This window comes from Scomber japonicus, chromosome 13, assembly GCF_027409825.1.
Source record: "Scomber japonicus isolate fScoJap1 chromosome 13, fScoJap1.pri, whole genome shotgun sequence".
Classification (NCBI taxonomy): Eukaryota; Metazoa; Chordata; class Actinopteri; order Scombriformes; family Scombridae; genus Scomber; species Scomber japonicus.
The window spans coordinates 4,243,485-4,265,033 of record NC_070590.1 but is presented as its reverse complement, the minus strand read 5'-3'; the positions used below and the strand labels follow the sequence as shown (position 1 = coordinate 4,265,033).

The window sequence follows — 21,549 nt, the reverse complement described above, 5'->3', positions numbered from 1 at the left end:
CCTCCTCCTCCTCTTCCTCCTCTTCCTCCTCCTCCTCCTCCTCCTCCTCTTCCTCCTCCTCTTCCTCCCCCTCCTCCTCCACCCCCTCATCCTCCCCCTCCTCCTCCTCTCTTCCTCCTTCCCCTCCTCCTCCTCCCCCTCCTTCCCCTCCTCCTCCTCCTCCTGCTCCTCCTCCTCCTCCTCTTCCTCCTCCTCCTCCCCCTCCTCTTCCTCCTCCTCCTTCTTCTCTTCCCCCTCCTCCTCCTCCTCCCCCTCCTCCTCCTCCTCCTCCTCCTCCCCCTCCTCCTCCTCATCCTCCTCCTCCTCCTCCTCTTCCCCCTCCTCCGCCTCCTCCCTCCTCCTCCTCTTCCTCCTCCTCCTCCTCCTCCCCCTCCTCCTCCTCCGCCTCCTCCTCCTCCTCCTCCTCTTCCTCCTCCACCCCCCCCTCCTCCCCCTCCTCCCCCTCCTCCCCCTCCCCCTCCTCTTCCTCCCCCTCCCCCTCCTCCTCCTCCTCCTTCCCCTCCTCCTCCTCCTCCTCCTCCTCCCTCTTCCTCCCCCTCCTCCGCCTCCTCCTCCTCCTCCTCCTCCTCCTCTTCCTCCTCCTCCTCCCCCCCCTCCTCCTCCTCCTTCTTCTCTTCCCCTCCTCCTCCTCCTCCTCCTCCTCCTCCTCCCTCTTCCTCCCCCTCCTCCGCCTCCTCCCTCCTCCTCCTTCCCCTCCTCCTACTCCTCCTCCTCCTCCCCTCTTCCTCCGTCTCCTCCCTCCTCCTCCTCTTCCTCCTCCTCCTCCTCCTCCGCCTCCTTCCCCTCTTCCTCCCCCTCCTCCTCCCCCTCCTCCTCCCTCCTCCTCCTCCTCACGGCTCCTACGAGCAGCGGAAGGTAATGGACCACAAACTCCTAATCAGGCCTTTTCTGGGGCTAATTGTCGGCTTTGTTTCCCCCCCCGTCTGTCTCCGTCCTGCCTCCCAGCCGGGGGAGTAATGAGGTGTTACGTGATATGATGTCCCCCTCAGGACAACAACCCGTTCAACGAAAGGTCCTGAGAGCTCGGAGAGGAGCAAGAGCTAATGGAGAGAAACAAGGACGGAAAGATGGAGACATGAGAGGAAGAAAGAAAAGTCATGAAGACAAAGATGGTGAGGATGTTAGTGGAGGAAAGAAAGGTGGAAATTAGGACCAAGAAACGGATCGATTGAAGAAAAATAAAAAGAAGAAGAAGAAGAAGAAGAAGAAGAAGAAGAAGAAGAAGAAGAAGAAGAAGAAGAAGAAGAAGAAGAAGAAGAAAAGGTGAAAGAGTCAAAAAGAACTGAGCTGAAGACCGGAGGAGAAACCAGACCAGAGGCAAAGATTCATTTTAATGAACTGTATGAATATTTACTCAAGTGCTCAAGGTACTTTATTATATTATACCTGTACTTTACTGTAGTACAGTTAGAGGTAGTAGTACTTTACTGTAGTACAGTTAGAGGTACTTGTACTTTACTGTAGTACAGTTAGAGGTAGTAGTACTTTACTGTAGTACAGTTAGAGGTACTTGTACTTTACTGTAGTACAGTTAGAGGTAGTAGTACTTTACTGTAGTACAGTTAGAGGTACTTGTACTTTACTGTAGTACAGTTAGAGGTAGTAGTACTTTACTGTAGTACAGTTAGAGGTACTTGTACTTTACTGTAGTACAGTTAGAGGTAGTAGTACTTTACTGTAGTACAGTTAGAGGTACTTGTACTTTACTGTAGTACAGTTAGAGGTACTAGTACTTGACTGTAGTACAGTTTGAGGTACTTGTACTTCACTGTAGTACAGTTAGAGGTACTAGTACTTTACTGTAGTACAGTTAGAGGTACTTGTACTTTACTGTAGTACAGTTAGAGGTACTAGTACTTTACTGTAGTACAGTTTGAGGTACTAGTACTTTACTGTAGTACAGTTTGAGGTACTAGTACTCCACTACATGTATTTAACAGCTTTAGTTACTTTTCAGATGCAGATTTGACTCAATGGAAAATATAACAAGCTTTTATAATCCAACACATTGTTAAAGATGAAACCAGTCAGCAGTGTGTAGTCGGCTCACATTTCAGATGTCTATGAGTTCATCATGATACAGGTTGATGGTCTACCTGCTGGGCATTGCTGCCTGACGCACCTCCTCCGGTGCCTTTTATGCAGGTGTGCTCCTAAGAACACCTCTGAGGGCCTAAGCGGGTCATCAGCTGGGGACCACCAGTCATGGATGTTTTGCTCCTTTAACCCCAGTACATCTCCTGGTGGCGTGGCTACGTCCTGATTGACAGGTTGATTGCCCAATGTCCTCCAGATCCAGCCCTCGTAACCATAGCAACCTGCACACTCCGCCAATGGCTCCACCTCATGCCCATATAAGTAGAATCCGTGTTTTTATTTTTCCCAGCATGCACCTGAAATGTTCAAGATGGCGCTGCCTAGATTCGAAACTATTGGCTTCCGAGCAGCAGTCCACAAACCAATGGGTGACGTCACGGATGTTACGTCTGTTTCTTTTATACAGTCTGTGGTTAAATGAGGATTAAGTTTGTCTCTCGTCACAGTTCAGAAAACAAGTTTCACATTTCTCAGACTCAGGTGTACTGATTGTGTCTTCCTTCCTGTTGTTGGGTAACGGCTGCTGAAGTGACGGCAGGTTGAGCTGAAATCATCATTTGAATACCAGAGAGAAACGTCTCTGTGATCTGCTTCAGTTTCTCCTCTGAGCACACACTCCTCCTGTCAGTCGTCTCTAAAGTGGGTTTTTGGGGTGTCACTAATTAAACCCCCCCCCCCCCCCCTCCCACACACACACACACACACACACACACACACACACACACACACACACACACACACACACACACACACACACACACATCCCACCCCCTGCTGTCTAACTTTAATCATTTGAGCAACAGTCCCAACTTCTCTTTCAGAGCTTGATGTCTTCACTGAGAAACTTTTACAGGCTCAATCAGGACGTTACATCCTCCCTCCCATCCTCCTTTCCTTCCTTCCTCCCTTCCCTTCAATCCTCTCCCATCCTTCCTTCTTCCCCCCCTCCCTCCTTCCTTCCTCCCTCCCTCCCTTCCTCCTTTCCTACTTTCCTTACTTCCTTCCTTGTCTTTCACAGCTTGATGTCTTCACTGAGAAACTTTTACAGACTCAATCAGGACGTTACATCCTCCCTCCCATCCTCCTTTCCTTCCTTCCCTCCCTCCCTTCCTTCTTCATTCCTTTCCTCCCTCCCTCCTTCCTTCCTTCCTTCCCTCCCTCCCTTCCTTCTTTCATTCCTACCCTCCTTTACTTCCTTCCTTCATTCCTACCCTCCTTTACTTCCTTCCTTCGTCCCTCCCTCCCTCCTTCCTTCCTCCCTTCCCCTCAATCCTCTCCCATCCTTCCTTCTTCCCCCCTCCTCCTTCCTTTCCTCACTCCCTCCCTCCCTTCCTCCTTTCCTACTTTCCTTACTTCCTTCCTTGTCTTTCAGAGCTTGATGTCTTCACTGAGAAACGTTTACAGACTCAATCAGGACGTTACATCCTCCCTCCCATCCTCCTTTCCTTCCTTCCTCCCTTCCCTTCAATCCTCTCCCATCCTTCCTTCTTCCCCCCTCCCTCCTTCCTTTCCTCCCTCCCTCCCTCCCTTCCTCCTTTCCTACTTTCCTTACTTCCTTCCTTGTCTTTCAGAGCTTGATGTCTTCACTGAGAAACTTTTACAGACTCAATCAGGACGTTACATCCTCCCTCCCTCCTTCCTTCCCTCCCTCCCTCCTCCCTCCCTCCTTCCTTCTTCATCCCTTTCCTCCCTCCTTCCTTCCTTCCTTCCTCCCTCCCTCCTTCCTTCTTTCATTCCTACCCTACTTTACTTCCTTCCTTCGTCCCTCCCTCCTTCCTTCCTCCCTTCCCTTCAATCCTCTCCCATCCTTCCTTCTTCCCCCTCCCTCCTTCCTTTCCTCCCTCCCTCCCTCCCTTCCTCCTTTCCTACTTTCCTTACTTCCTTCCTTGTCTTTCAGAGCTTGATGTCTTCACTGAGAAACGTTTACAGACTCAATCAGGACGTTACATCCTCCCTCCCATCCTCCTTTCCTTCCTTCCCTCCCTCCTTTCCTTCTTCATCCCTTTCCTCCCTCCCTCCTCCCTTCTTTCATTCCTACCCTCCTTTACTTCCTTCCTTCATTCCTACCCTCCTTTACTTCCTTCCTTCATTCCTACCCTCCTTTACTTCCTTCCTTCGTCCCTCCCTCCTTCCTTCCTCCCTCCCTCCTTCCTTTCCTCCCCTCCCTCCTTCCTTCTTCCCCTCTCCCTCCTTCCTTTCCTCCCTCCTTCCTTCCTTCCTCCCTCCCTCCTTCCTTCTTTCATTCCTACCCTCCTTTACTTCCTTCCTTCGTCCCTCCTCCTTCCTTCCTTCCTCCCTTCCCTTCAATCCTCTTCCATCCTTCCTTCTTCCCCCTTCCCTCCTTCCTTCCTTTCCTCCCTCCCTCCCTCCCTTCCTCCTTTCCTACTCTCCTTCCTTCCTTCCTTGACTAGAGGAGCAACAGTCCCAACTTCTCTTCCACAGCTTGATGTCTTCACTGAGAAACGTTTACAGACTCAATCAGGACGTTACATCCTCCCTCCCATCCTCCTTTCCTTCCTTCCCTCCCTCCCTTTCTTCTTCATCCCTTTCCTCCCTCCCTCCTTCCTTCCTTGTCTTTCAGAGCTTGATGTCTTCACTGAGAAACTTTTACAGACTCAATCAGGACGTTACATCTGTCTGTAAACTGCATTTCTGCTCTCGAGGAGTCTGATGTGTTGGATGAGTAAAGTGGAGAGAGTCTGAATCTCTTTCATGTGACAGTTAAACCGGTCTGGAGACGACGTTTCTACTTTCAAACAGACCGGAAACAAAGAGTCTCATGTCAAGCAGAACATTGGAGCTGAGATCTGATTTAAGGTCCCAGCTGGTGACTTCCTGTGGCTTCAGAGCATCGTCACATTATTTTATAATCATCTATAAAACAACAGCAGACGTGAACTCCACAATACAACTTCCTCCCTCCCTCCCTCCTTTCCTTCCTTCCTCCTCCCTCCCTCCTTCCTTTTTTCATTTCTACCCTTCTTTACTTCCTTCTGTCTTTCCTTCCTTCCTCTCTTCCTTCTCCCTCCCTCCCTCCCTCCCTCCCTCCTTCCTTCCTTCTGTCCTTCTTCCCTCCCTTCTTCCTTCCTCCATCCCTCCCTCCTTCTCTTTTTCTTTCCTCCCCCTACCTTCCTCCCTTCCTTCTTTCCTCGGTCCTTCTTCTCTCCCTCCTTCCCTCCTTTCTTTCCTCCCTTCCTCTTTTCCTTTCTCCCCCCTTCTTGTTTCCTTCTTTCCTTCCTCCCTCCTTCCTTTACTTCCTTCCATCTCTCCTTCCTTCCTTTGTCCCTCCCTCCCTCCTTCTTTCCTTCCTCCCTTCAATCATCTCCCATCCATCCTTCCTTCCTCCATTCCCTTCAATCCTCTCCCATCCTTCCTTCTTCCTCCCTCATTCCTTTCCTCCCTCCTTCCTTTGTCCCTCCCTCCTTCCTCCCTTCTTTCATTCCTGCCCTCCTTTACTTCCTTCCTTCCTTCCTCTCTTCCTTCTTCCTCCCTCCTTCCTTCCTCCCCCTACCTTCCTCCTTCCTTCTTTCCTCTGTCCTTCTTCCTCCCTCATTCCTTTCCTCCCTCCTTCCTTCCTCCCTCCGTCCCTCCCTCCTTCCTTCCTTCTTTCATTCCTACCCTCCTTTACTTCCTTCCTTCTTTCTTTCCTTCCTCTCTTCCTTCTCACTCCCTCCTTCCTTCCTTCCTCCCTCCCTTCCCTTCAATCCTCTCCCATCCTTCCTTCCTTCCTTCCTCTCTTCCTTCTCCCTCCCTCCTTCCTTTGTCCCTCCCTTCTTCCCTCCCTCCTTTCCTCCTTTCCTTCCTTCCGTCTTCCTCCCTTCCTTCCTTGACTCAAGGACAACAGGAGGGTTAAAATGACTGTTTGACACAGGAGCAAAAAATCCTCCAAACTAACAAGATACAATATTCTGATTTTCCTCGTATCTGATATGAGTTCATCGTGTTTCACTTTCTTTTAATGAAATGATTAAATTATAGGATTCATCTTTATGGGAACACACAAAAGGGACAAAAGTAGAGTAATCATGTTAAGAGTTTTTATTAAATAGATTAACTGATCTGAACAGAATCAACAAAATCAAAATAATTATAAACTCGTAAAATCAAAAATTAAAAAGACAAACAGAAGTATAGCTCGGCACATTTTCATTCATATCATACAAATGTGAACATATTATTCCTGATATTTGTTCAGTTCAGTTATAGAGTATAAAAAGATCTACTGTGGTGCTGCTGCGTCGCGTGTTCAGCCCAGAAAACACGGGAGGAGACAACACGCAGACATGATGTGAGCGACCTGAACGGGAACACGACCGCAGCAGCCGTCCCATCCCAAACCTTAAACACCATCAGTGGAGCCTCAGAGCTTCGTTATCTCAGTCATGTCAAGAACAAGGCAGAGCAGATATTTGCATTAACCAGTAAAATTCCACTCAAAATAAAATAAATAAATAAAAAAGAAACGTAATGTTCAAGCAACATAAAGAACATGACGACTTTTCAGCTCCGGAGACATTTTGAAGGCAGAAAACATGTCGGAAGGATCTAAACAGTAAAGGGAACAGATGTCAGGTGACGCTTTCTAAATATAGCTGACCTCAACATGTTGGTGTTCGTTTCATGAGGAGACGGAGGAAAGTTCATTGAATGGTGTTTGATCACAGACTAAAGGTGTTTCCAGACGTTCGTGTTGTAGTCCGGTTGAAACAGACTCTGGTTGGTTTTCTTCCTCGGTACGATTCATTTCTGCAGATCTGAACACAGAAATCACTCATGGACCTAAATACATAGACCCATGAAATGCACTTTGATCAGATCACTCAAACTACTTGCTAAAGTGGTCTGAGAAACATCTGATCAGGCGGGGAGTTCTGGTCCTCTGAAATGAGGCCAACCAGGAAGTAACTTAGAGCTGCATTCTATCAAAAGGCCACCAGGGAGCGACCGTCTCTATACAAGTCAATGGAGAATTGACCAACTTCTCACTTGATTTCTAACCTCAGTAAACGTTTTCAAAATGTGTTTATGGTCTCAATCGCTAGTTTAAAGCCTTCTTCAATGCAGTATGATGTTCATTTGGGACATTTTGGCCTCCCTGATTTTATATGTGATGATAAAGCAGGGTATGCATTAGGGCGTGGCTACGTCCTGATTGACAGGTTGATTGACCAATGTCCTCCAGATCCAGCCCTCGTAACCATAGCAACCTCCCCGCTCCGCCTCATGCCCATATAAGTAGAATCCGTGTTTTTATTTTTCCCAGCATGCACCTGAAATATTCAAGATGGCGCTGCCTAGATTAGAAACTATTGGCTTCTGAGCAGCAGTCCACAAACCAATGGGTGACGTCACGGATGTTACGTCCATTTTTTTTATACAGTCTATATATCTGACCACGTATGTTTTGTAGTGTAAACGTAAATCCTGATGTTTCCTCGACAAAGGAGATACAAAGAAAACCTGTGATCAATGGACGTGGAGGTCCATAAATGTATATTAGCTCTTTAAACATTGAAAACATGGCGCTTGTCTGACTGATGTAACAACTGTGAGCAGAAGTGATGTAGTCAGCAACAAAATCTGGACACAAGTGGTCAACTGGAGGCTGCTTGAGATGCATAATAGAGACGGGTGTAAACTGTAATGAGTCTCTGCACAGACACAAGTTAATGCAGCGATGAACAAGAGCCTTTCTGAAGAGTCTCTGTGTGGCTGTTTGGGTTTGAATACGGTCGTTGTGTTCAGATCTGCACAAAGACGCCAACCAGGTCTGAAAAACAACCCTAGGATCTACAGCAGAGGCATCCAGAATATTCCATAAAGGGTTCATGTGGCTGCAGGTTTTTATTAGGGCTGTCAAACAATTTTTTAAATCGAGATTAATCGCAGAATTTCCATAGCTAATCGCGATTAATGGCGTTTTGAATAGCATGTTTAAAATCCTGTTATTTTCCATTTGAAGGCAGTTTTAAGCCCATAATGTAAAGCATTTCTTACCAGAGTGTCTTAACTGGGAATCAATCACGGCTCTGCTGCGACTCCCACACTCCAAAATGGTCCTTTGGTGGAGCTGAGGCTGGCTTGGCTGCACCTGGGTGTTTAGCGTGGAGGTGCTAACTCAAACTCCACGTACTCCGGTGGTAGTTAAACTCCGTTTGACACAGGTTGCATTTTACTTTTGACTTGTCAACTGAAGCGTCTGGAAGTGTTTTAAAGTTAAACAAGCCGTTCAAAAGTCCAGTAGCTCTCTTACTTTCCATCAGCGCGGTAGGTTTACTGCAGGAGGCCACTTCAAAGCATAGCGCTACAGCTAGAGGAGCCGTCTACGGGGGAGTAGAAGGGACAAAAAGGCAACATTAAACTTGCAACATTAAAATGCCATTAAAAAAAATTAACGCGTTATGGATTGCATTAATCTAATCGCGATTAACGCGTTAACGCTGACAGCCCTAGTTTTATATATTATTTTATATTTATGGAATAATTTGGACACATCGGTGTTTTTATCATGTTCACTTTGCTCATTAACACCACACAGGAGGTAAAGCTGAGGCTGATGAATGTAATGTAATTTATTCATCAACTAATCAATTAACCAACTAATCATTACATAACAGCTCTACTTGACTCTTCTTATTAGGATCAGGTCCAATTTTCCGCTGGTCACGTCTAATTGGGCGGAGGTCTCAGATCAGCTGCAACAAGTTTGGAAATATGAAAACCTGTAATGATGACATCACATCAGTCTGAGCCAGAAAATAAAATACTTTCAGTGGAGGAAAAAAAAAAGCAGCATGTAATTAATGTGACACGTTTCTCTCTCTCTCTGATGTTGTGGAGGCGGCTCGCTCATCAGGTGTCATCATCTTCCTCCTCAGGGTCTTCATCACCGAATGTCCGTCTGTGTTTTATAATAAAAAGGTTTAGAAGGTCGACATGCTCGTACTCGGACTCCTCAACCAATCTCTGGTATGAAAGTGGTGTTTTAGCGTGAACGTGACGGAGGAGGAGGAGGAGGAGGAGGAGGAGGAGGAGGAGGAGGAGGTGAGGAAAAGAAGAAAAAGAAGAAGAGCAGGCGCGTGAAGTCAGTCTTTTCAGAGGTTTAAAAAATGAATCCCTCCCTCTGTTGTTTTTTGTCCTCGTGGGCTGGATTATTGCAGAAGAGGAGTCTGGTAGAAAAACACTGAAGGATTTTCAGTCTGACAGGTTTCGAGAGTTTTTTTTTAAAGCCCAGTCGATTCAGCTCAGGTGTGTTGAGATGTGTTCAGGTGCACTCCGTTCATCAGAGATCTGTGATATGAACACTCCTCTTTCTGCCTGCCTGGAAAATGTCTTCTGTGGTTTCATGTTGTTCTTTTCTCCTCCTAAATTATTCTGTTTCTCTCTCACTTCTGCTCTTCTACTCTTCTTCCCATCTTACTTCCCCTTTCATCTTTCCTTTCCTTCTCCATTTCCTTCCCTCCTTTCTTCTCTTACCTTCCAATCCTCTTCTTCCCATCTTACTTTCATCTTTCCTTCTCCATTTCCTTCCCTCCTTTCTTCTCTTACCTTCCAATCCTCTTCTTCCCATCTTACTTCCCCTTTCATCTTTCTTTCCATTCTCCATTTCCTTCCCTCCTTTCTTCTCTTACCTTCCAATCCTCTTCTTCCCATCTTACTTTCCCTTTCATCTTTCCTTCCTTTCTCCATTTCCTTCCCTCCTTTCTTCTCTTACCTTCCAATCCTCTTCTTCCCATCTTACTTTCCCTTTCATCTTTCCTTCCTTTCTCCATTTCCTTCCCTCCTTTCTTCTCTTACCTTCCAATCCTCTTCTTCCCATCTTACTTTCATCTTTCCTTCTCCATTTCCTTCCCTCCTTTACTTCACTCTCCTACCTTCCTCTTTCCTCTCTCTCTCTCTTCCTTCCTACCACCTCCATCTTTTCCTCTAGCTCACATCTTCCCCTCACCTCCTTCCTCTTTCCTCTCTCTCTTCCTTCCTACCACCTCCATCTTTTCCTCTAGCTCAAGTCTTCCCCTCACCTCCTTCCTCTTTCCTCTCTCTCTCTCTCTTCCTTCCTACCACCTCCATCTTTTCCTCTAGCTCACGTCTTCCCCTCGCCTCCTTCCTCTTCTCCTTTCCTTCCCTCCTTTCTTCTCTTACCTTCCAATCCTCTTCTTCCCATCTTACTTTCATCTTTCCTTCTCCATTTCCTTCCCTCCTTTACTTCATTCTCCTACCTTCCTCTTTCCTCTCTCTCTCTTCCTTCCTACCACCTCCATCATTTCCTCTAGCTCACGTCTTCCCCTCACCTCCTTCCTCTTTCCTTTCTCTCTCTCTCTTCCTTGCTTCCTACCACCTCCATCTTTCCCTCACCTCCTTCCTCTTTCCTTTCTCTCTCTCTCTCTTCCTTCCTACCACCTCCATCTTTTCCTCTAGCTCACGTCTTCCCCTCACCTCCTTCCTCTTTCCTTTCTCTCTCTCTCTTCCTTCCTACCACCTCCATCTTTTCCTCTAGCTCACGTCTTCCCCTCACCTCCTTCCTCTTCTCCTTTCCTTCCCTCCTTCCCTAACGACAGACAGACAGGTAGACAAACAGGAGCGCTCCGTCCAATCAGGAGTCTCTGCTGTGATCACATGCCGGTGGAGGACAGTCCCAGACCGGCAGCTTTGCTCATGCACGGTAAACCCTGAGGTCTGGTTTTGGGGAAGTCATGCGCCACCACACGTCCGTTCTCTCCTCCGAGCCCCGACGCTCCTCCGTCTCCTAACCCCCCCCGCTGCCCCGCCTCCTCCGCCCAGGATGGCGGCGTCGATTAGCTCCTGCAACACAGAGAAGAAGAAGAAGAAGAGAAGCAGGTGGTTTAAACTCACATTGATTAACATACAGAGCAGCTCAGCGGATCCTGGGAGGAGTTTTAACCTTCCTGTTGTCCTCCCCGTCTCTTTTGGCTGCTCCTTCCTTCCTTCCTTCCTTCCTTCCTTCCTTCCTCTTTCTTTAATTTTTCATTCGTTCTTCCCCTCCTTCCCTCTTTTGCTCCCTCCTCCTTGTATACTTCTTTCTTCACTTCCCTCCCTTCCTTCCTTTCTTCTCTCCTTACTTCCTTCTTCTTCTCCTCCCTCCCTCTCTCTTTCCTCCTTTCCTCCCTTCCTTCCTTCCTTCCTTCCTTCCTCCTTTCCTTCCTTCCTTCCTTATTTCCTCACTTCCTTCCTTCCTTCTTTCCTCACTTCCTTCCTTCCTTCTCTCTTTACTTCCTTCCTTCCTTCTCTCTTTACTTCCTTCCTCTTTTCCTCCCTCTCTCTCTCCTTACTCCTTTCCTTCCTTCCTTCCTCCTTTCCTTCCTCCCTTCTCTTTACTTCCTTCCTCTTTTCCTCCCTCCTTCCTTACTCCTTTCCTTCCTTCGTTCCTTCCTTCTTCCCTTCCTTCCTTCCTTCCTTCCTCCTTTCCTCACTTCCTCCCTTCCTTCTTTCCTCCCTTCCTTCTTTCCTCCCTTCCTTCCTTCTCTCCTTCTCTCTTTACTTCCTTCGTCTATTCCTCCCTCCCTCCTTACTCCTTTCCTTCCTCCCTCCCTTTTTGCCTTCCTCCTGTCCTTCCTTCTCTTTACTTCCTTACTCCTTTCCTTCCTCCCTTCCTTCCTTCTTCCCTTCCTTCCTTCCTTGACCTGAGAACAACAGGAGTTTTAAAGGATTTAAAGTATGAACGAAGGAGTCAGGTGAAATATTCATCTTCACCTGACTCCTTCATTCCTTATTGATCTTTATTTAGCAGCAGAATCAGTTTCAACCTCTCATCACTCATTCACTGCAGGTTTAGCCTCTCAGCACTGTTCTGTCTCTTCAGAGCATCGTCTTTATGGATTTACTGTTGAAACCTAAAAGAATTGAAAACTGATATTTGAATAAAAGACGAAGAGTTTAGAGCCAGCAGCTGTGTGAGGCCGACACTAAATGCTTATAAAAGTCATTAAGATTGATCCTCTGAACCAAACTTCAACAACAATCCACCCAATAAAGTTGAGAAGTGGGTGGTCTATTACTGAGACAGAAACACAGGACTCTGCTGGTAGATGTACAGACTGTATAGCTTTCCCATTTCAATTACTTAAACTAATCCATTGTTGAGAAATCAGGTTCATCACAATACCCATGAGCCTTGATATAGCTATCTGTTAAAGACCATGTAAAGTGAGTTCAGACATTTTCTTCTAAACACATTAAATAGGTCATAAATGTATTTCTAAAAAAGGTGTAAAAAGCATTTCAACCATTTAGATTTGAATTGTGGAGCTAGGCTTCACAAACTGTGTTTCAAGATTTCTGTGTTCAGGATTTAGTGATTAGCATAAACCCTCCCCTGCTGCTGTAGAGGTAGAAATACATTCAGCACACACACTACTACTACAGTCTACAGTTAGCCTGTTAGCTGAGTGAGCCGCCGAGCTAGCAGCCGAGTTAGCCGCCGAGCTAGCAACTGAGTTAGCCGCCGAGCTAGCAGCGGAGTTAGCCGCCGAGCTAGCAGCCGAGTTAGCCGCCGAGCTAGCAACAGAGTTAGCCGCTGAGTTAGCCGCCGAGTTAGCAGCTGAAAGCTCTCAGACGTAGCGTCCGTGTTTCTGGTAGAGAAGGTGACTTTGATTGACAGGTGACACTTGGTAGGGGGCGGGGCTTCAGCGTTTGGGAGCAGAGAAAGAGGCTGATTTTTACTTTGAAGCCTAATTTCATATATTTGGTGATTTTTTTAATCATTCAAATTTGGCAGGGTGGTTAACAACACACTTTTCTGTAGTATGTCAAACTCAGAACACATATTTATTCTTACTTTACACGGACTTTTAAAGGCTGATGTTTTCGCGGTATATTGGTCAGGCTCCAGTGAGGGTGAAATCATAACTGCTGATAGTATGGGCCAGATCAGATGAAATAAAAATAAAAAACATATTGCAGAAATGTTAGAAAATATTAGAAAATGATTGAGTCTCATCATCATTTCACTCTTTCACTCACCCGTGTCTCACCATGGTCATTTCCCAGCATGCACTAGTGTTTCACAATATTAAGGATAGAAAACTTAAAGTCCTTTTCATCAGCTCTTCTACATCTGTCTATCCGTCTGTGTGTGTGTGTGTATGAGAGTGTGTGTGTGTGTGTGTGTGTGTGTGTGTGTGTGAGTGTGTAGTAGTCCTCCAGCAGCAGTAATAACAGTATAAAGTTGTGTATGTGTAGTTGTGTCTCTGCTCTCAGTGAAACTAATGATGTGGATCCACAGTTAATATCGTTTATCTGGCCTCCGAGGCGTCGCTCTCTCCGGGAAACGCCGGCTGCCATCGACAGTCGTCAGGCAGATTGGTACAAATAACTCCAGGTTCATTTATTTAAGTGAGTGCCGCCGAAACAAACCCAACAACAAAGTCAAACACCATCTAACTCCTGCTTCCACCTCATCGGCAGGAAGTCAACAGCTTCCACCTCATCGGCAGGAAGTCAACAGCTTCCACCTGCAAACTATTTACCACAGGAACCAAATCTCACTCTTTTGTCTCTCAACCTTCACTCTCACTTTCATTGGGCTCCTCTGGTTTTTGTTTTTTTCGGACATGCTGTCAAACCCAACAGCATTCATCTCTGCACACAGTCTGACTGTCGACGCTGCTGCTGCCTGCAGGCTGATGAGCCACCTGTTAAAACATCACACAGCAGATCTGTGATTCACGGCCCTGAATGATAAATATCTCTTACAGGAGGAGACAGGATGGACATTATTGTCATTTAAAGATAATTTTATATGACTGATATAATGATAATATAATAGTATAATAATGTAAAGGAGGGAGAGTCATTATATTTTGGGGGGCAGAGTTATTTACCTTTAATTCTTCTACAGTCTCCACTCAGGAGAAAGCATTTAAAACATTTAAACATATTTAAAAAACTTTTTCAGCTCTAAAAAGTAAACACGGGTTAAATTAGACCCTGGCCATTATGTTGGGGTTAAATTAGTTTCGTTTTTGTGGATTTTGGGCCACTTTAGACACTTTAAGTCATCAAATCCCAGAGTAAAAGAACATTTGGGGTGATTTTAAAGCTGTCAAATAACAAAATGTGTCAAATTTGACAAGAATAGTGTGTAAGGGTCTACGGCACCGATGAATAAGAAATATCAGGCTTTGGATGCACACACACACACACACACACACACACACACACACACACTCACACAATACTAGAACAGAAATGTAGAAAAACAGCAGCCTCATCCTTTAAGACAACAAACTGTGACTCATATCTTTGTGTTCAGATCTTTGATGCTTATTGAGGGTTAAAAAGTCTGCAGCCCAGCAAAGGTTTGCCTCTAACCCTCTGCCTCTGTTACCAGAGAGCAGGCTGCAGTATGCATGGCTCTAACCCTCTGTTACCAGAGAGCATGCTGCAGTATGCATGGCTCTAACCCTCTGCCTCTGTTAGCAGAGAGCAGGCTGCAGTATGCATGGCTCTAACCCTCTGTTAGCAGAGAGCATGCTGCAGTATGCATGGCTCTAACCCTCTGCCTCTGTTAGCAGAGAGCAGGCTGCAGTATGCATGGCTCTAACCCTCTGTTAGCAGAGAGCATGCTGCAGTATGCATGGCTCTAACCCTCTGTTAGCAGAGAGCATGCTGCAGTATGCATGGCTCTAACCCTCTGTTACCAGAGAGCATGCTGTAGTATGCATGGCTCTAACCCTCTGTTACCAGAGAGCAGGCTGCAGTATGCATGGCTCTAACCCTCTGTTACCAGAGAGCATGCTGCAGTATGCATGGCTCTAACCCTCTGTTACCAGAGAGCATGCTGCAGTATGCATGGCTCTAACCCTCTGTTAGCAGAGAGCATGCTGCAGTATGCATGGCTCTAACCCTCTGAGTGTATCATGCTGGATTGATTATTCATCCCATGTGTTGCTGCGCTGCTCCTCCAGGTGAAAACATCTACGTCTGCAGCAGGTAACCTCAGTCTAACTTCCTCTATCCCCCTTCCTTCCTTCCTTCTGTCCTTCCTTCCTTCCTTCTGTCCTTCCTCTCTCCCCCCCTCTTTCTTACCTTCCTTCCTCCTTCCCTTCCTTCCTCCCTCTGTCCTTCTTTACTTCCTTCCTCTTTTACTTCCTTCCTCCCTCCCTTCCTTCCTTTCCTCCCTCCTTTCCTTCCCTCCCTCCTTCCTTCTTTCCTCCCCCTATCCCCCTTTCTTCCTTCCTTCTGTCCTTCCTTCCTCCCTCCCTCTTTCTTACCTTCCTCCCTTCTTTCCTCTTTTCCTTCCTTCCTTCCTTCCTCCCCTCCTCCCCTCCTCCCTTTCTACGCCTGCAGCAGGTAACCTCAGTCTAACTCTGCTCTCCTCTCCTCTCTCCTCTCCTTTCCTCTCCCCTCCCCTCCCCTCCCCTCCTCTCCTCTCCCCTCCTCTCTCCTTTCCCCTCCTCTCCTCTTCCCTCCTCTCCTCTCCCCTCCTCTCCCCTCCTCTCTCCTTTCCCCTCCTCTCCTCTCCCCTCCTCCTCTCCTCTCCTCTCCTCTCCCCTCCTCTCTCCTCTCCCATCTTCTCCCCTCCTCTCCCCTCCTCTCTCCTCCTCCTCTCCTCTCCTCTCTCTCCTCCTCTCCTCTCCTCTCTCTCCTCCCCTCTCCTCCTCTCTCCTCTCCTCTCCTCTCTCCTCTCCTCTCCCCTCCTCTCTCCTACTCTCCTCTCCCCTCCTCCCCTCCTCTCCTCCTCTCTTTCCTCCATCTGCTCTGACTGATGAAATCCTCCAGACATGTTGTGACACCGTCGCCTGCAGACAGGTTTCAGAGTCCTCGGCTGCTTTGCTCTCGTGTGAGGAGAATAACAAAAGTCCAGCAGAGATGAGAGCAGCAGACTGACGGAGAAAATGGCTCTAATGACTTGTTTGTTCCTTTTGAGGAGGCCATCAAAGTGTGAGTATAAAAGCGGCGCGGTGTCTGTAATGAGGCGACTGCAGTTTCATCACACAGACGCCGGCGATGAAGACGAGCTGGAGAGCAGAGTGATGCACTAACAGATTTTAGGGTGATGCACTTTCAAACTGGGAGTAATGTGTCTGCTGCTTTACACATGGAACTGCTGTAACCCCATCTGACTGTTCCTTCCTTCCTTCCTTCTTTCTTTGAAGGAAGAAGGAAGGAAGGAAGGAAATAAGGAAGGAAAGAAGGAAGGTAGGGAAGGAAAGAAAGAGAGAAGGAGGGAGGGAGGGAGAAGGAAGTTAAGGGAGGAAGAAGAAAGGAAGGAAGGAAGGAAGGAAGGAAGAAGGAAGGAAAGAAGGAAGGTAAGGGAGGAAAGAAAGAGAGAAGGGGGGAGGAAAGAAGGAGGGAGGGAGGAAGGCCTTCTTTCCTCCCTCCCTCCTTCTCTTTCTTTCCTCCCTTACCTTCCTCCCTTCCTTCTTTCCTTCCTTCCTTCCTCCCTTCCTTCCTTGACTCGAGGACAACAGGAGTTTGTTCTCCATTGTACCAGAAGGCTGATAGTTCATGCAGGTTTAACCCACAATAGAAACTTATTTATTCAGAATTTAAAGGAATAGTTCAACATTTTGGGAACTACACTTATTTACTTTCTTGCCAAAGGTTAGAGTAGAAGATGAACATCTCTCTCATGTTTGTACAGTTAATATGAAGCTACATCCAGCTCACAGTTAGCCTAGTTTAGCATAAAGAGCTCATTGATCATTTGCAGCTTTGCACCCATTTCCTGGATTCTTCCACTAGAATCTAGATAATCACCTCATCAAACTATAAACTGTCATTTTTACACTTTGTTTTTGTGCAAATCCAAGAAATGAGACAGAACATATTGATCAGTGAGCTTCAGAGGTATTCATAGGTGGCTTTTACTGTTTTCCTCAGTTTCCAGATCAAGATTGTCCCAAGAAAAGGAATACATGAACTTATGGTGCAAGTGTGAACTGAAATAAAGAAGCTCCTCTAATATGAAACCTAACATTAGTCAGAGTGGAGCTGCTCCAGAACATCAGCCACACATTAAAAGTCATTTACTGAATGGATTAATGAGACTAGATAAACCAGACGCCAGCAGCTGATTGATTGATCACATGATACCTTTGTTGTAGTGATGAATTAAAGGAGCCAACCTCAACAAACCAAACCCTGAGATGTACAGTAAAGAGTCAGAATGATTCATCTCACATCTGTAGAGCTGCTGTTATCACTAAAAATGATTTAAAACATCAGCAGTTAAATAAATTCTCACTGTGCTGAACTTTTAACATCCTGACAGTTTATTAATATAGTGTTATAGTAAAAGTACTGCAGTATTATAGTGATGAAGTGTACTACAGTAAAGTACTAGTACCTCTAACTCAGAGGTGTCAAACTCATCTTCATTCAAGGGCCACATACAGACCAATTTGATCTCATGTGGGCTGGATTATTAAAAAGATGGAAAGAAAGAAGGAAGGAAGGAAGGAAGGAAGGAAGGAAATAAGAAGGGAAGGAAGTAAAGACAGGCAAAAGGAAGGAGGGAAGAAAGGTAGGAAAGACAGACAGTGAAGGACGGACAAACAGATGGACGGAAAGAAAGAATGAAGGTAGGAAGGAAGGAACGAAGAAAGGACAAAAGGAAGGTAGGGAGGAAGGAAAGAAAGGAGCAAAGGAAGAAAGAAGGAAGGAAGGAAGAGAGGAAAAAAGGAAGGGAGGAAGGACAGATGGAAGGAAGGAAGAGAGGAAAAAAGGAAGGGAGGAAGGACAGATGGAAGGAAGGAAAGTGGGCCGGATTGCTCCCCTCAGCAGGCCGGTTCTGACCCACGGGCCGCATGTTTGACCCCCCTGCTCTAACTGTACTACAGTAAAGTACTAGTACCTCAAACTGTACTACAGTAAAGTACTAGTACCTCTAACTGTACTACAGTAAAGTACTAGTACCTCTAATTGTACTACAGTAAAGTACTAGTACCTCTAACTGTACTGCAGTAAAGTACAAGTACCTCAAACTGTACTGCAGTAAAGTAGAAGTACCTCTAACTGTACTACAGTAAAGTACTAGTACCTCTAATTGTACTACAGTAAAGTACTAGTACCTCTAACTGTACTACAGTAAAGTACTAGTACCTCTAATTGTACTACAGTAAAGTACTAGTACCTCTAACTGTACTACAGTAAAGTAGTAGTGGACCAGACCGGACTCACCTTCATCCTTCTGGATTCGATCCTGGACTTGTAGCAGAACTCGACCAGAGCGACCAGCATGGCGAGTCCCAGTCCACCAATCAGGATGTAGAAGACTCCGGCCACGTTGCTCAGACTGAGCGCGCTCGTCTTGTCCTATCAGCGCAGACACGGAGTCAGGGACAGCCAATCACAGCGCAGGGAGTCATGACATCACCACAGGTATCAGTCTTAGTTTCATTCATCATCTTTCTGACTCAGGTTGAACAGGTTTAAAGGCTGTGACGCAGCAGCTGATGTGTCATGTGATCAGGAGCTCTTCACTGATTTATAAACCAGGATCAGTTTCCTGTCTGAGTCTTTAATCTACAGCACTGAGAAAACCTGTTTATTAGATTATAATAAGTAGGGCTGTCAGCGTTAACGTTAACCACCGGAGTACGTGGAGTTTGAGTTAGCACCTCCACGCTAAACACCCAGGTGCAGCCAAGCCAGCCTCAGCTCCACCAAAGGACCATTTTGGAGTGTGGGAGTCGCAGCAGAGCCGTGATTGATTCCCAGTTAAGACACTCTGGTAAGAAATGCTTTACATTATGGGCTTAAAACTGCCTTCAAATGGAAAATAACAGGATTTTAAACATGCAATTCAAAATGCCATTAATCAAGATTAACTATGGAAACTCTGCGATTAATCTCGATTTTAAAAATTAATCGTTTGACAGCCCTAGTAATAAGTTTAAAAGGTAAAAAGGAAAAATAAATCTTTAGGGAAGAAGTTCACTACATTTCCCAAGATGCACTTCAAGCAAGAAACATCCAACCACTCAGTGTTTCTGTTCCTGTATTCATGTTTCATAAAACACTATTTAATCATTATTATTACTAAATTAATATTTCATGTGCCTCTAATTAATCTCCTATTAAATTCTGACTTAATTCAGTAACTATATCTCCTCCCTCCCTCCTACCTTCCTTCCTCTTTCTCTCCTCCCCATTACCTTCCTTCTTTTCTATATCCTTTCTTTCATTCTGAGTTAATTCAGTAATTATATTAAATGTCTTATTCATAAATTGGATCTGCAGCTCTTCTACTTCATAGAAACGGAAGCAGAGGCTCATGGGTATTGTAGTATTTAGAGCAGATTGTCAAAATGATGGCTAAAAGAAATTATTCCTACTAAATTAAAACTGAAAATATAAAACATAACATCTGCTAGAGGAGTCTTGAGTTTCTATGTTCAGTCATTGTGAGGACAAAAGTTTAAAAAAAAAAGTTTACTGGTGAAAAAACACTTTGAACTTCTATTAAGATGCTGTCCTGTTGCATTATGGGAAATGTAGTATCCAATATTTTCAAGCTGCATCAGTTTTGACAATTGTGAAATTGTTTGAGTAACTATATTAAATGTCTTTTATTCATAAATTGGATATGCAGTTCTTCTACTTCATAGAAATGGTAGCAGAGGCTCATGGGTATTGTAGTATTTAGAGCTGTTTGTCAAAATGATGGCGAAAAAATATATTTCTACTAAATTCAAACTGAAATAATTAAAACTGGTGTCAGGAGTCGTTTTGTCATTTTGAGGACAAAAGTTACTTCTTGAACTTCTATTAAGATGGTGTCCTGTTGCATTATGGGAAATGTAGTATCCAATATTTTTGGTGCTGAACTAAAAGTCAAGCTGCATCAGTTTTGACGATTCTTTCATTTTATTTGATTTGATTTTTTTTTTTTTTTTCCACTTTTTGTCTTTTTGTGATTCATCCAAACTTTATGGAAGTGCAGCATAAAATCAGTGAAGTGCTCCTTTAATTTAAATCTCCTCCTGAAGGTAAAATAACCTTCTTCTAACCCATCGCCTCAGATCACAGCCTTTATGGATTCATATTTCTACATCTGTCACATGCAGCTTCATGCACAGAGATGCAAACAGAAGGAGGGAAAAATAAAATAAATAAAATAAAGACAGAGTTCATTTATTCACATTTTCTGTCAACTAGGAAAAAAAAATTGCAACAGTCTTAATTAAAGGGGGGTTTTGATTGGTTGCTCCTCATGACATCACTGGTTGTGCACTCTTCTTGTCTCATGCATCACTGGGTTTTTAGTGGGCGGGACTTCTGCGGTTTCATCCAATAGCATGCAGCCTGCTCAAAAAACCCCAAACAGCAACACGAGGAAACAGGAAACAGCACGCGGAGTGAGAGAGAGAGGACTCGCTTCAACAGGAAGTGATGTGGAAGTCGGGGGGGGGGGGGGGGCAATCAGTGAGCTTTCCTCTCCAAACTGTCACGGCAACCAGCTTCTGAGAAATTATATTAAATTAAACTTTAAAGAAACTGAAATTAAACTTCCTGTCGTCCTCAAACTGACCCCGTCTGTTTTGACTGTTCCTTCTTTCCTCCTACCTTCCTTCCTCCCTTCCTTCCTTCCTTCCTTCCTCTTTCTTTATTTCTTTCCTCCCCATTACCTTCCTTCTTTCCGTCCTTCTCTTTTTCTTTCTCTCCCTCCTACCTTCCCTCCTTCCTTCTTTTCTTTCCTCCTTCCTTCCTTCCTCCCTCCCTCCTACCTTCCTTCTTTCTCCCTTCCTTCCTCCCTTTTCTTCCTTCCTTCCTCCCTCCATTTCCTTCCTTCTTCCTTCCTTCCTTCCTTCCTTCCTTCCTTCCTTCCCTCCTTCCTCCCTCCTTTCATTCCTTCTTCCTTCCTTCCTCCCTTCCTTCATCTTTCCTTTCCTTCTTCCTTCCTTCCTCCCTTCCTTCATCTTTCCTTTCCTTCTTCCTCCCTCCCTCCCTTCCTTCCTTCCTCCCTTCCTTCTTTTCCTTCCTTACCTCTTTCCTTCCCTCCCTCCTTCCTTCTTTCCTCCCTCCCTCCTACTTTCCTTTCTTCTTCTTCCCTCCCTTCCTCCCTTCCTTGACTCGAGGACAACAGGAGGGTTAAGGTAAAATATTATTGTATCTATATTTAGATATGTATGCTGATACTAGTCTTAGTGTAGATTAGGAATCTGTACATTTAAGATGTTTGTTTGAATTCACTTCTTATTTTTCTCTTTTTGACTTTTATTTTGGAAAAGTGTGATTATTAGTAAATACATGCTGCATGCTTCTACAGTGTTACAGTGGAGGTGACTTCTCTCAGGCTCTGTGAAGGTTCTCAATGAAGAGGGATATTTTAGTTTAGTGTGAATGAAAGAAATTAAACAGATAAAGATGCATTGTAAAGATCTATTTGTGTCAGTGTAGCTGTTTGAGTCAGAAACAGAAACAGGAGGAACGTGACAGATTGGAGACAAAAACATCATCACATGAGTGTATGTGTGTGTGTGTGTG

The 21,549-nt window shown here is 45.3% G+C and overlaps 1 pseudogene; it reads right to left on the bottom strand.

Moving 5' to 3' along the window:
• Positions 1 to 10,709: 10,709 nt before the first annotated feature.
• LOC128371777 (glutamate receptor 1-like) overlaps positions 10,710 to 21,549 on the bottom strand; it is a 51,021-nt pseudogene continuing 40,181 nt past the window's right edge.